The sequence below is a fragment of the Cervus elaphus genome, chromosome 9, assembly GCF_910594005.1.
Source record: "Cervus elaphus chromosome 9, mCerEla1.1, whole genome shotgun sequence".
NCBI lineage: Eukaryota > Metazoa > Chordata > Mammalia > Artiodactyla > Cervidae > Cervus > Cervus elaphus.
In genome coordinates, this window is record NC_057823.1 from 32,565,542 (window position 1) to 32,578,837 (window position 13,296).

Below are 13,296 nucleotides of genomic sequence, written 5' to 3' on the forward strand. Positions count from 1 at the left end.
TATTTAAGCAAAAACATAAAACGCCTGTAATTGCTTTTTTTCTGTATGAAAGAATTCAATTTTTTAAAAAGCCACTTTTTCTACCTTATAATGAAGCAGCCACCACAGAAGTCTTGAAGATTCATAGTGAATAATCAGGTAGATTTTTGCAATTTTTAGTGAAGTCCTTCCTGCCTTGACATAATTCTTCAGTCTTACCATATTTTATGCAAATTCTGGGACTAAGTTTTAGATTATACCATGAGCAGGCTCGAGGGACAGAATCACAGGTTCTATTTTCCTGTTACTTCCCACAAAAGGTGGACAGGGTCACACTGCTCCCCCACAATTCAGCAAATATCATTAGCTAAGCAGTCCGTGTGCTGCTCCCTGGGGACACCGGGGCAGCCCCCGCCCCAACCTCATGCTATGAGAGCAACCAGCATTAAAGAGTATTTATTAAACAGCCCTATGCATGGGGCAACAGGCTATACGCCAGTAAGTAGAGCCGTCACAGTCCACACCCTTTGGGAGCTTACAGTATCAAACAGGAAACTTTTCAGAGCCTGGAGGCGTGCTGGTGAGGTGTGGCACTAAGGCATTCATTCACATCACAGGGCCCAGCTTTTCTCCCAGCCAGCGGTTCACTCCATCTGGCTCCCCAGGCTCTAGGCTATCATTTAGAGGCAGCTAAGCCTCAGCTCACTTAAAAAGTCCATTATTAGAAGTCACTTCAAATCCCTGTGCTAAATCAGCCTTTGTACCAGAACCTCCTCAGTAAGCCCTGTCACTTCCTTTCCTCAAGACCCACTGAGCGCCACGTGGGTACAAGGTGAATGCCATCCCATCTCCTCTGTCCAGCCTGCTGCCGACCCAGGAGGCTGAGGCACCCCCGGTGACCCTGGACGGTGGCAGAGGCCAGTAGGTATGATGCAGCTCCCACTACACATGTCTTAATATGCAATGCAGGACATGCAAATGATCACATGAAGACAAAATTGATCTGATTCATGGGCATCAGAGAAGGAGTCTGAAGAAGAGGGCATCTGAATTAGGTCTTGAGGTCAGGTGAGATCTTGATCGGCAAAGACCAGGGGGCAAGCACTGCAAACTTTGGATGGTCCTGGAAGAGCTGGGGGAAATGATGGATTTGGCATCAGGCTATCAAATAATTCTTTCCCACATAAGGCATATTTCATTTACTTAAAAAAAAAATCCTTGGGAATTTCCCTGGTGGTCCAGTGGGTAAGACTCCTCTCTCCTAATGCAGAGGCCCCGGGTTCAATCCCTGGTCAGGAAACTAGATCCCACATGCCACAACTAAGAGTCCGCACACTGCAATGAAGATCCTGTGGGCTGCAACTAAGACTCAACATGGCCACAATAAACAAATATTTTAAAAAATCCTTGGGTCTATAGTTTGGAAGCAATACTGGGGTATATGGGGCTAGGAGTCACCTCTGGCCCCACCTCTTCCTACTATTACCATCCTCCCTCTATTTCAGCTGAGAATGCTCCACTCCAGGAGCACATGACAAGTAGAAGAACTGTCACAACCCAACCTACAGCAATGCCAGATGAAGGAAGAAGACTCTGGGGATCCTCCAGAAATACAAACTTATCCAGTCATCCCCACCCCTCTAGGTCACAGTCAGAGGACAAAGACAAGGCACTCTCACACACTGTTGAACACATGTGATCATCATCATATCCCGTCCTGGGTGTGAACCAAGGCACTTGGTCTGCCAGGGGTTTGGCAGTAGCTCTGCAGGGAGAGAAACCAGTGCCAGGCTTATAGCCTCAGAGGGCAAATGGAGCTCCATGCTGACACAGCCCAGCCCCCTGCCTTGAGTCGAGGGAGCACACAAGTCATAAAACAGAGTTGAAAATGAAATGTCTGTTTCTAACTCAGAGAGTTTCTTGAGCCGCATTTAGAAATTGATGTGTCCAGCCTGACACTGCATGCTTCTCTCTCTTGAGCCACTCTCTACCCAACATACCCTCCGACAGTCTTCTAATTGATTTGGGATCACACATTCAAGAAGTACCTGTCTGTTCTTCCACTCCACACTGCCAGAGTGATCAGGGGAAAGGTCTTTAACCAAGGCGCATCGTCTCAGGAGAGGAAGTATCTGCTTTGCATCAAATTCCTGTTTAGTTATATCCTACAATTTCCTCTGTCCTTGGTGATCTCAAATGAAAACATACAATCATAGATAACAGAAGTAAGCTATTATTACCTCTTTACTTTTTTCCAAAAGAAAAAGGAAAATGATGCCTTAGTCATTTCACAACCTCATATACAAAACCAGCCAAGTTTGAAACAAAACATTTCAGCTACATGAATGGAGATGCCTAACATGTGAGAAAGGATTCATTGTTCACATGGATGAGCTACTCAAGATTCTCCCTGATTTTGCTGGAAGCCTGTAGTTTTCCCACATACTCCTGTGCTCATCAATCTGACTCACAAATCTTTTTAATGTGGTCACTTATTAAAAGCAAATATGTTTTGCTTCTGTCATGCAGTAACAGTGCATATTTGGACTACATTCATGCATGTTATTTACAAAAAATTGAATAGCGTCATTATAAATGAAATTCCTCGGGAAGCTGAGAACTTGTACACTGTGATTTCATCTTTTTGTCTACAAAAAGTTGAATATGACCAGTTTTAAAGATTGTGTGACATTAAATAAGAAGTTGTAAAGAAATTGCTTGGGGATCATCTAATTAATAGCAACTAGCATTTGGGGTTCTGTTGCTTTTATTGTTATGATTTATTATAACTAGTTTGAATTTGTTTCTTTATAAATTAGACACTAGATAAAGCAACAAAGATAAGAGATTCTCCACCAATGAGTGTGTAATTTAGATCCATTATCCAAGATTTAAACTACCAAGATTTTTCTTCTTCTGAAAAAGAAATGGGTATGTACTATTTCATCCAGCACAACAGGCAGAGAAGAAGGTCTTTCATCATTTTTATATAATTGATGTACTCTCTAACTATAACTAAATGACAATATAAGACACGCAAATAGTTAAACTCATTCATCTAATTTGCTTTGAGTCGGGTACCTACATGGCTTAAGTGGAAGAAAAGCTGAGGCTAAGATGATTCTTCATTGGAAAACTGAAGTTTTTTTTTTCTTCATCATAAACATTACATACTTTACATACTTCTATCGGAAAGTGAAAGGAAAAACCACCCATAATACAAACACCCGAAGGGCAACAAATCACAAATGTTGGTAAATTGTGTCTGCTCTTTTCTCTGTTCCTGGCTATTGGGTTGAATGTTGGTGGTCACACTGCATTTAGAATTTTACATTGTAAATTAACAGGACAACCTGACAACTTCTCTAGCACTTCTTCTTTGAATACCTTATTTTAAATGGTTGTATAATATTGCATTAAGCACATAATTTATTTAGAGGTATTCAATTGTTTTCCTCTTTTAAATAAAATTGCACTGGACATCTTTGTGCATGACGTTTTTTCCCTCATTAGGATTAATTTTCGCTGGACGAATTTTCAGAAGTAAAAGTACAATACTGGTATGTTTTTCTCTTTATTTATAAGACTGTAAGAAGTCTATAATTATTTCATTTGAATAGAAGTTTTGCCCCTGCCCTAGGGAGCACTCACTTGTCTGCCATAAGAGAAAAAATGATCTCGAGTTTGCAATAAATAACTTCATAATTTCAGAAGAGTCCCTTATTAAAATGTCCCCATTTTTAGGAAAATCACATCTTGATATGATCTCACTGTTCTTTTTCAAAGTCAGCATTTCAACATTTTAGAAATATCTAGGTCTTGATTCAATGCTTAGTGTAGAGAAGGGAACTCATTAAAGACTGGAAGGAAAAAAGAGCAACAGAGACAACTTCTTTTGGCAATATTAAAGTATTATTTATGTGGCAGGACCAGACTAATTTTATTTTGTTTTTGCACCATTACGTTATACAGTCCCTGGAAGGGTGTGACACCAGGCTATGGGAACATCCCTATGTGCGCTGCTCACATCTGCTTGGCCCTGTGAATATCACTGTGCCAGGAGCCCGGGGTGTCAGCTCGCAGCACAGAAATCATGCTGTCGAGATTTAGTTCCTGAGCAACTGGAAGAGAGATTCCAGAGGGCCAAGTTCAAGAATGACTTAGAAATTACAGACCAGATCACACAACTGTCATAAAGCTATCATCAGTTAATAAAATAGGGTTTTCTTTTCATTAAAAAAAAAAAAAAGTTGGCTTTTTTCCCCCCCTAAAAAAAAATATTGATGTTGGAGGCCTTTGGAACTTTGTCTGACCTTCTTTCTGCTGACTTTTTCATTTCCTGTTTCTTTTACTTTTCTTTTTTTGCATAGAATGGAGATCTCTGAAACAAACTCCCAATGTGTTAAAAACAAACACACATTCCCTAAAAATAGTTGAGCTTCAATGTCTTCGCTCCCAGAGCCCTACTATAGAATATAGGGTCCACTGCTTCTGTGAACAAAACTGCAGTCTCCCTCCCCTTCCACTCCCCTCCTTTGCTCCCATAGAAAGTGGGTTGTACAGATATTTGTAGGAAGAAGTCCAAGAATAAGCATGAGAATATTCTGAATGAAAAGCTAATCTCCAGTAAAGATAAACATAAGTGTCTATAAAATGTTTCACAGATGAGCTTGGTTTAAATGCAAATCCTTATTCATAGCTCCATAGGGGGAAAAGGAGAGTACAAATAAGCCAGAATAGAGAATCACACACACTCACTCTAGTTCTGCAGTGTGCCAAGTTATCCAGTAGCAAGATGGCATTGTAGGGCCTTCTCTGAGGCACTGAGAAAGTGCTTCTCCAGTAGCTGTATATGCGAATGAAGTCGTTTCAGTCATGTCTGACTCTGCGACGCTATGTACTGTAGTCCACCAGCCTCCTCTGTCCATGGGGTTCTCCAGGTAAGAATATTGGAGTGGGTTGCTATTTCCTCCTCTGGGGGTCTTCCTGACCCAAGGATCAAACCCACACCCCTAATGTCCTCTGCCCTGGCAAGCAGGTTCTTAACCACTCAAGTAGCCGGGCCTCTGCTAAGCACTGGGAATAGAGTAACCCATACGGCAGACACCACCAGCACCTTGAGGACATTCCAGGCATTGAAGAGGCACATAACCCAGGCTAGGGAGGAGCCGTACAGGTGCTGTGGTGAGATCCCAGAACAACAGATCAAACCTTTTCAGGGCAGGGCCCAGACCTGGAGCTTGCTACACAGAGAGACAGGTGGAAAGAGGGGCAGGGAAGAACATTCCGTGTCCAGAACCCATGTATTTGGAGACTCCAGACCTGGTTTACTGCAGGCAGAGAGGAGACTGCCCAGGGTGTCTGAGAAAAAGGAAGAGGGGGATTAGAGAAGTTGCAGAGAAGGGCAGGGATGATATCATGCAAAAGCCCCCAAGACTGTGAGAGACATTTGAACTTGATCCCAAGGGCAATAGGAAGCAACTAAGTGGGGACGCAACCTAAGCAGATTTGCACATGGGGCCTGAGAGTATTTTGAAATAGTAAGTTAGGCTTTTTTTTTTTTTTTCTGTCCAGCATTTTCTTCTTTATCTTTTCCTTTTTAAACAAATATCTAGTTGTGCTTTCCATATTTGGAGGGGTGCATTACTTGTAGGGTCATAAGAAGATACATCATGCAAGAATTTCTGCTTTCAGTTTTAAAGTCTAAGCACTTTGGGAACTTGGAGATCTGCAGAGGAAGTAGGAAGGGGTCTAGGGAGAAGGAGGATGGAGGTAGGTGCTTCCTTGCAGGCTAGAAGAGCAGATTCCTTGGGAGTTGGGGAAGTAGAGAGTGATCAGTAGGTTCTGGAAGGGTGGGTGTATGGGAACAACCTGTCAGCAGCAGTGAGACCCCAGGGAACTTTCGAAAAACAGGAATGTGGGTGTTGGCCATCCCTAGAGGACATTTGTTGGATGCCCCTAAACCTTGATCATACAAGAGCCTGGAAGCCTGACACAATTCCAGGGAGCCAGGGAAACCCTAGAAAAGACCCTGATGATGGGAAAGATTGAAGGCAGAAGGAGAAGAGGGCAGCAGAGGATGACATGGTTGGATAGCATCACCAACTCCATGGACATGAATCTGAGCAAACTTTGGGAGATAGTGAAGGACAGGGAAGTCTGGTATGCTGCAGGCCATGGGTTGCAAAGAGTCAGACACAACTTAGTGACTGAACAACAATGACAGGGAAACCTCAAGAATACCTGGGGATAACATTTCTATCAGCCTGGAAGGATCGACCTTTGAAACTGAGAGAAGGGTGATCCATGAAAAATAAAGTCCTGTGATAGATCTTATACAGCTGATGTTATGGACCATGATTCATACCATTTACGCATGTTGAAAGGCTTCTGTGTGAAAAAATGGATCCAAATGAGGCAGGTGAAAGATAACAGTGTCCTATATTGGAGTAATAAGAGTGAAAATGAAAAGAAGTGGATGGATTTGAAAAATATTTAGGAAATAGAAGAGCAAGTACTTGGTGACGTGTCAGATGTGGCAATGAGTGAGATGGAGGATTCGAGGATAACTCCCAGGTTTCAGGTCCCCCAAATTAGGTGGGTGGTGGAATAAGATATGAGTTCATTTCCTTCAGTGACCGACTGTGCAGTGGGGCTGAAGAAGGTTACTTGGAGATTTTACTGGGATGATGTGCAGTGGTCAGATATGGATGTAAGATTTTACCAACAGTGTAGGAACAAAGCAGCAGTAAATGCCCCCAAAGGCAGAAAACGTAGTTATCAACTAAGGAGAGATCATCGCAGAGATCCACACATTGCTGGAGACATCAGTCATCAATACCCTTTGTGTCCACTGTCTCAAATACAGAAAATGAGATGCGAGTGTTGAAAGAGGACCCAGGAATCCTCTAGTTGGATATGTTCCCTAAAGCAGGAATCTTCTCTTGGAGGATTTTGACGGAAGCCTCTGTTTCTGCACTCCCAGTGCCCCAGCACTTGTAACCTTCAAGCAAGAACGCGTTTGGCAGTCATCTCTAATTATAAGAAACTTCTCCTTACTTTACATGGAAAACTGCCTCATTTACCCACTGCTCCTAGCTTTGCCCTCTGGAGCTACACAGAATAAGTCCAGTGCCTCTTCCACATGACATTTGAAGGCTCTTATCGTGTTTTCTCTAAGTCTTCTTTACTCCAGGCTAAAACCATATATCATTTCCTTCATTTGTTATTTTCAACAGACGTGTAGTAACAGAAAGAGCAATGGACATTTTTTGTGTGTTGAGATGTGGGAAGGGGTAGGAATGTCTTCTCTGCTGTAGTAGGATATCTTTGCCCTCTGCCTCCTGAATGGAGAGGATTCTGAAGGCCAAGAGGTGGCTGGAGACGAAAAAGATTGTGGGAGCCTGGGTGCCTGTTCATGGATGGCCACTGCACTGTGACACTTGCATTAGACCATGATGTGACCAAGAAATAAATTTTCCTGTAGTAAGCCATTGAGAATGTGAAGCATCTCTGCTAACAGCAGCCGGTGTAACCTTAACTAATACAGAGATTTATAGTAGAAGTCAGACGTATGTAGCAATGGCTTAGAGGCTAATTCTACAAGTTCTAGAAATTGTAGAAAGGGTCAGAGTGATGGTACATGTTGGCTACTAGCTGGATTTAGTAAGGTATTATAAGAAAGAGAGAAGCTCAGGAAAGAACTGGCCAATTTCCAAGAAAGATTGAAATGACCAGAGAAAGTCCAAAGATCAAGGATCTTACAAAGCTGGAAAGGTCAGTTACTTCTGGATCCCAAAAGTTAAGAGATGAAAGTGGAAGAATGATTTGGGGAGAAGACTTCTCAGTTGAACAAAGTGACTCAGTCCTGGAGCAAAAACCAGATTAAAGGTATATTACCCTACATAGCTTTTAATCTGGTTTTTGCTCCAGGACTGAATCACTTTGTTCAACTGAGAAGTCTTGGACAGAGGAGCCTGGTGGGCTACAGTCCATGGAACTGCAAAGGGTCAGACATGACTGGTCATGAGCACCCTATATACACTGACCTCAGAGAAGCTGCCATTTAAATAACAGAGAGGCACAGAGACAAGAAAGCAAAGAAACATGACTGTTGGAGAATAATATCTAAGAAGGAACTTTGTGTACAGTTTCTAGCACAAGAAATTAACAGAAGCAAATAGATCAGAAGCCTCCTAAATTCCTGAGAATATTCTATTGCCAAAGAAACCCTGAGCCTAAACCAAAACACAAAATCTCTTTTGATTGTTTAAATGATTAAGTGTCCTTCAGGCTCCTGAACTTACACCATCAGAAAGCTGAACAGACTGAAAGGGATGCTCCTCAATATACAGCTTACATGTCCTTATGGAAGATTACGGGGAAATGTTCAGAGGGCAGAGCCAGATATTCAGGTGGAAGACAATGGACATAGGGTTTCTCATAGCAAACAGGATTATGAGGAGCCTCTTCTAGACATGAAAGAAAGGGTTATGTGTTTCAGAGCTCTTAGATTCTAAGCTAGAGGCTATAACTGGATGGGATTCGGAGTTCTCTCCTTTGGGAAAGAGATGGTGTGGAGGAAGAAAGAAGTGTGTAACTGGCAACGAGAATGCTGGACTGTAACAGAGACTGCTGTGTGTTCTCCAAAACCCATTTCTTTTCTTCCCAGGCACTTTCATTTTGTATGCTTCCCAGAATCCCTTCTTTTAGGTATGGCCACAGGATTGAATTCTTGACAAGTGGAAATGATTTGTGTCATTTCCCTGCTGATGAGGTTAGGAGAAAGTAGTAACTTACCTCATTTGCAGGTACAGCTATAAGACAGAAGGATCTTGAGTCCCCCAGTGATGTCATGGAAGGCCATCTGATGAGCATACACATTGGATTGTGATAGGGCAAGAAATAAATTCCAATTCTAACTGGGTCACTGAGAAGTCAACAGTTTTTTTCTGTTCCAGCAGTAGGTCTTACCTTAATAAATACAATGCATTATCTCACTTAATATCCATTTTATAGAAGAAGAAACTAGAGAAGTTAAGTAACGTGTTCAGGATGATTCATTTAGTCAGAGGCACATCCCATACTAGGATGTAAGTTTCTGGTCTCAAAGCCTATGCTTTTAATCAATATGCTTCACTCTTTTCCAGGAGAGTGGGGTTCAAGATTCTGTACCCCTGGCTCACAATCCCTGGATTGTTCATATTTTTTCAGAACTGAGCACAATAATTTACATAATAATTTAGGGGGATATGACTTAAATTACTTCTCTCTTCTGGAATCATCATCCATAAATGAAGCCTAGGATCCCTCTAATTATGTTAGTGGCCGAACCTCATTCTAGGACCACTGACTTTAATCAACCAACACTCCCAGACCTTCTCACCACTGCCAAGCCTCAGCCCCAGCTGGAACTTAAATAATTACTTTTAATCTAAGGGCAGATTTTAGAGTCCATTCTGTTCAATTTCTTCTTGATAAACTCAGCCCAGAGTTCTAGCCTGTCCACATATTTCTCATCCAGATGACTAGCCCATTTGGGACTAGCCCACACTGGGATGGAATCAGCCCCATGAGAGGAGCAGTATCTTAGGATTCATACAATGATGAGTCATTGTGCAAAAGACTTTCTGGGTTGCCTTCCTTTAATCTTTTCCTTTAGAGATGAGAAAAGTAAGTTTTAGAGAGGTTAACATTGCACAGTAAGTGGAGCCCATCATCTGCCCTAATCACTGAGTGATCTGAGTTGATACTTGACTTTTTCCTCTGAAAATGAAAGAGAACTAATATTTACTAAGCACAAACTTTGTGTAAGGTGCTTTACTCACTCCGTTGCCCTTAATCCTCACAATGATCCATGGCGTAGTGAAACTTGGAATAATTTAAAGACATTTTAAACATGAAATAGAATTATTTGGGGAGACTCTCAATGTACTAAAAGAGTCTATATAAATAAATGGTGGGGGCAGAAAAAAAGTCACCAAGTAGTCACCTGAGTCCAAGCTAGCTAGAGTGTGATTCTGTGAAAGCAGAGATCTTTTTCTCCTGAGCACTGCCTGGCACAAAGTGCCCAGTAATGTTTGTTAAAATGCATACATAAGTGTGAACCTTAGTGGGCACACTAGGCTCTTCCTGAGACCAAAGTTTCACTCACACAACTAGTATTTATCAGACAGCTACTCCATACAATACACTTTTGAGGGGTGGGGGGCACGGGGCATGGCTTAGGGAAACAAGAAATACTCCAAATAACACACACACAGTCACTCTCTCTCCCCTTCCCTCTCTCTTTCTCTCTCTCATCCTGTCAATAAACAGATATTGACTCTCCCTGACTAATTTCCTTGGGAGTTGTGGAGTTGAGCTATACCCAGGCCAGCAGCATCTCAAAGTAGATGTGCAGATTCTTGTTCAAGAAGCCCTGCATTTAAACCCAATACAAACACCCAGACTTAACATGGTGTCGGGTGTTGATCCTCTTAAATCAACACTGGCAGATGTCCCACTGGACTGGAATAACTTAAGTATAACCATACTAGGGAGTGGGTAGGAAGACAATCCAGCCAGCCAGCCTCTCTCAACGCCATGGAATGTGTGAGTTCTCCAAAGTTCCCCTGAAACAGACACTAGGGGATGGATTCCACATACACCAGGTGGGGAGCCTTGTCTGTGGGGATTTTCCTCCATCCTGCTCCTACCTGCGTCCTGTCTTGTTCTGTTCTAGTCTCCTCCTCCCCCTTCACCCCCACCATTCTATTTCCTCCCTTCTGAGTCTCTTGGTCTCTTCTCTGCTTTCCTCCTTCTTTCCCTCCCTCTTTTCCCTCCCTCCCTCCTTATTTCTTTTCTATATCTACATTTTAAAATCTCTTCTCTTTTCTATCACACTATTCTTTATCAGTCTCTCTCTAGAAGACACTGGAATTTAGAAGCTCCAAAGAGAAGTGAAGCACCTCCTTGTCCTTGCCTTGGAGTCTGAGATTAAAGTTGGCAGGGAAAACTCAGAATGCGATTTTTAGCAGCAGCCATTCACAGGCTACATCATACTTCCTGCTCGCAAATCTACCAGCTGAGCTATTCACATGCTGTCATTTCAGGCAAAATTGTTTATGCATCACATAATGCTGGTCTATGTTGTGTCTGTTCGAGCCCTGGCCAGGGCTCTGTCCTGGATTGGATAGCTGGACCCAGACACATGGTCTACACAAAACATGAGCGATCCATATTTGGTCATGAGTATGCCTTAAACACAAATTGAGTCTGGCACAACCAGCGCTCTGGAAATCCAGCCCACAGATCAAGTCACACATCAGGGAAAATCAAAACAGAATTAAGTTGGCCACTTTTTCTTTGCACAGACACGAGAGGTATTTTGAGTTAAGTCTGTGAAACCTTGTTTTTCATGTTCAAGTCAGCCTTTGGGCATGGCCAAATGTTATCAGTGCCCTTTTTTTATTTAACTTTTTCCCATACAAGTGAAGGAGGCCTAGCCGCAGACCCAAAGCATAGATCCAAAGGCAGTCTGTGATCAAATCGTACTTTCTTTCCTAAAGAGTTCTGGGATCTCTGGATAAACATCCATGTGCCCAGGACAGTTTACATATGTTCCTGCTCACTGGATGGGGGATAAACAGTCTAGCCTGTGAAGTGAAAAGACAAAGCACTAAATCTCAGAATAGAACACAGATTATTGACTCCCCATTGTCCTTGGCCTGGCCTTCCATGGGCCTTGCAATCTGGAAAAATTTTGGACTTATCCTTCGTGATTCTTCTCTATGTCCGTTAGTCGCTCATTTGTGTCCAACTCTTTATGACCCCATGGACTGTCACAGGCTCCTCTGTCCATGGACTTCTCTAGACAAGAATACTGGAGTGGGCTGCCATTCCCTACTCCAGGGGATCTTCCGAACCCTGGGATTGAACCCAGGTCTCCTGCATTGCAGTCAGATTCTTTACCACCTGAGTTACCAGGGAAGGAACTCTCTAGGAACTCAAAAATTTTAGTCACATCGATTAACTCTTTGTTGGCCTAATTTTCTTTCCTTCTAGGTCTTAGCTAATATGATCCTTTCTCTTTCTACTTTCAACATTTCCAAACTGTAATAATCCTCAAGGCCCAGGTCAAATGTTAGTTCCAAATGGAAGCAATTACTCCTCTCTCTAACCATGTAGCACCTTCAGTTCAGTTCAGTTCAGTCACTCCGTCAGGTCCGACTCTTTGAGACCCCATAGACTGCAGCACACCAGACTTCCCTGTCCATCACCAACTCTAGCAGCTTACTCAAACTCATGTCCATTGCGTCGGTGATGCCATCCAACCATCTCATCCTCTGTCATCCCCTTCTCCTCCCACCTTCAATCTTTCCCAGCATCAGGGTCTTTTCAAATGAGTCAGTTCTTCGCATCAGGTGGCCAAAGTATTAGAGTTTCAGCTTCAACATCAGTCCTTCCAATGAATATTCAGGACTGATTTCCTTTGGAATGGACTGATTGGATCTTCTTGCTGTCCAAGGGACTTTCAAGAGTCTTCTTCAACACCACAGTTCAAAAGCATCAATTCTTTGGCACTCAGCTTTCTTTATAGTCCAACTCTCACATCCATACATGACTACTGGAAAAACCATAGCCATGACTAGACAGACCTTTGTTGGCAAAGTAATGTCTCTGCCTTTTAATATGCTGTCTAGGGTGGTGATAACTTTTCTTCCAAGGAGCAAGCATCTTTTAATTTCATGGCTGCAGTCACCACCTGCAGTGATTTTGGAGCCCCCCAAAATGAAGTCTGTCACTGTTTCCATTGTTTCTCCACCTATTTGCCATTAAGTGTGGCACCTTAAGACTCTTTAAAGATGTTTGTCATTTCCTACTGTGCCCAGTTGTAACCTTAGAGAATTCCGGTGTCACTAGAGGGAGTGCTAGACAAAAAGAATGGAAAACTCCAGGACCTGCCGGTGAGTCTGATTCTAGAGATAGTTTGTTTGTGTTTCTTGGTGCTCCCAACATCCCACTCCACTCCAGCAACTACCTTGTACCACCCTTTTGTAAAACATATATTTTTTTCTCTTGTTAGTAGTTTGGAAGGTAAGAGAGCCAATCGCCGAAACTAGGAAGAAAACAAAAACAGTAGCATCTCAGGAGTGAACTACAGGAAAGTTTTCTCCCTACCACATGTTCAACGTGAGGGCTTCCAAGTGACCAATTTAGAAAAGTAAATGATTTACGTGGGGGAGAGAAGTACAAATCTTAGATGAAACCAACACTGAGTCTTTAAGCATTCCAGGCAACCTAGAAAACTGGGGGCTCAGCTATCCAACCATTAGC

General features: G+C 42.6%; 1 long non-coding RNA gene across 1 annotated transcript in view; it reads left to right on the forward strand.

Moving 5' to 3' along the window:
- The first annotated feature begins 11,089 nt into the window (after nt 1–11,089).
- Nucleotides 11,090–13,296, forward strand: part of LOC122700930 — a 28,034-nt gene continuing 25,827 nt past the window's right edge. The window contains exon 1 of the long non-coding RNA XR_006342880.1: nt 11,090–11,102. This is a non-coding gene — a long non-coding RNA (uncharacterized LOC122700930). The remainder of the gene's footprint in view (nt 11,103–13,296) is intronic.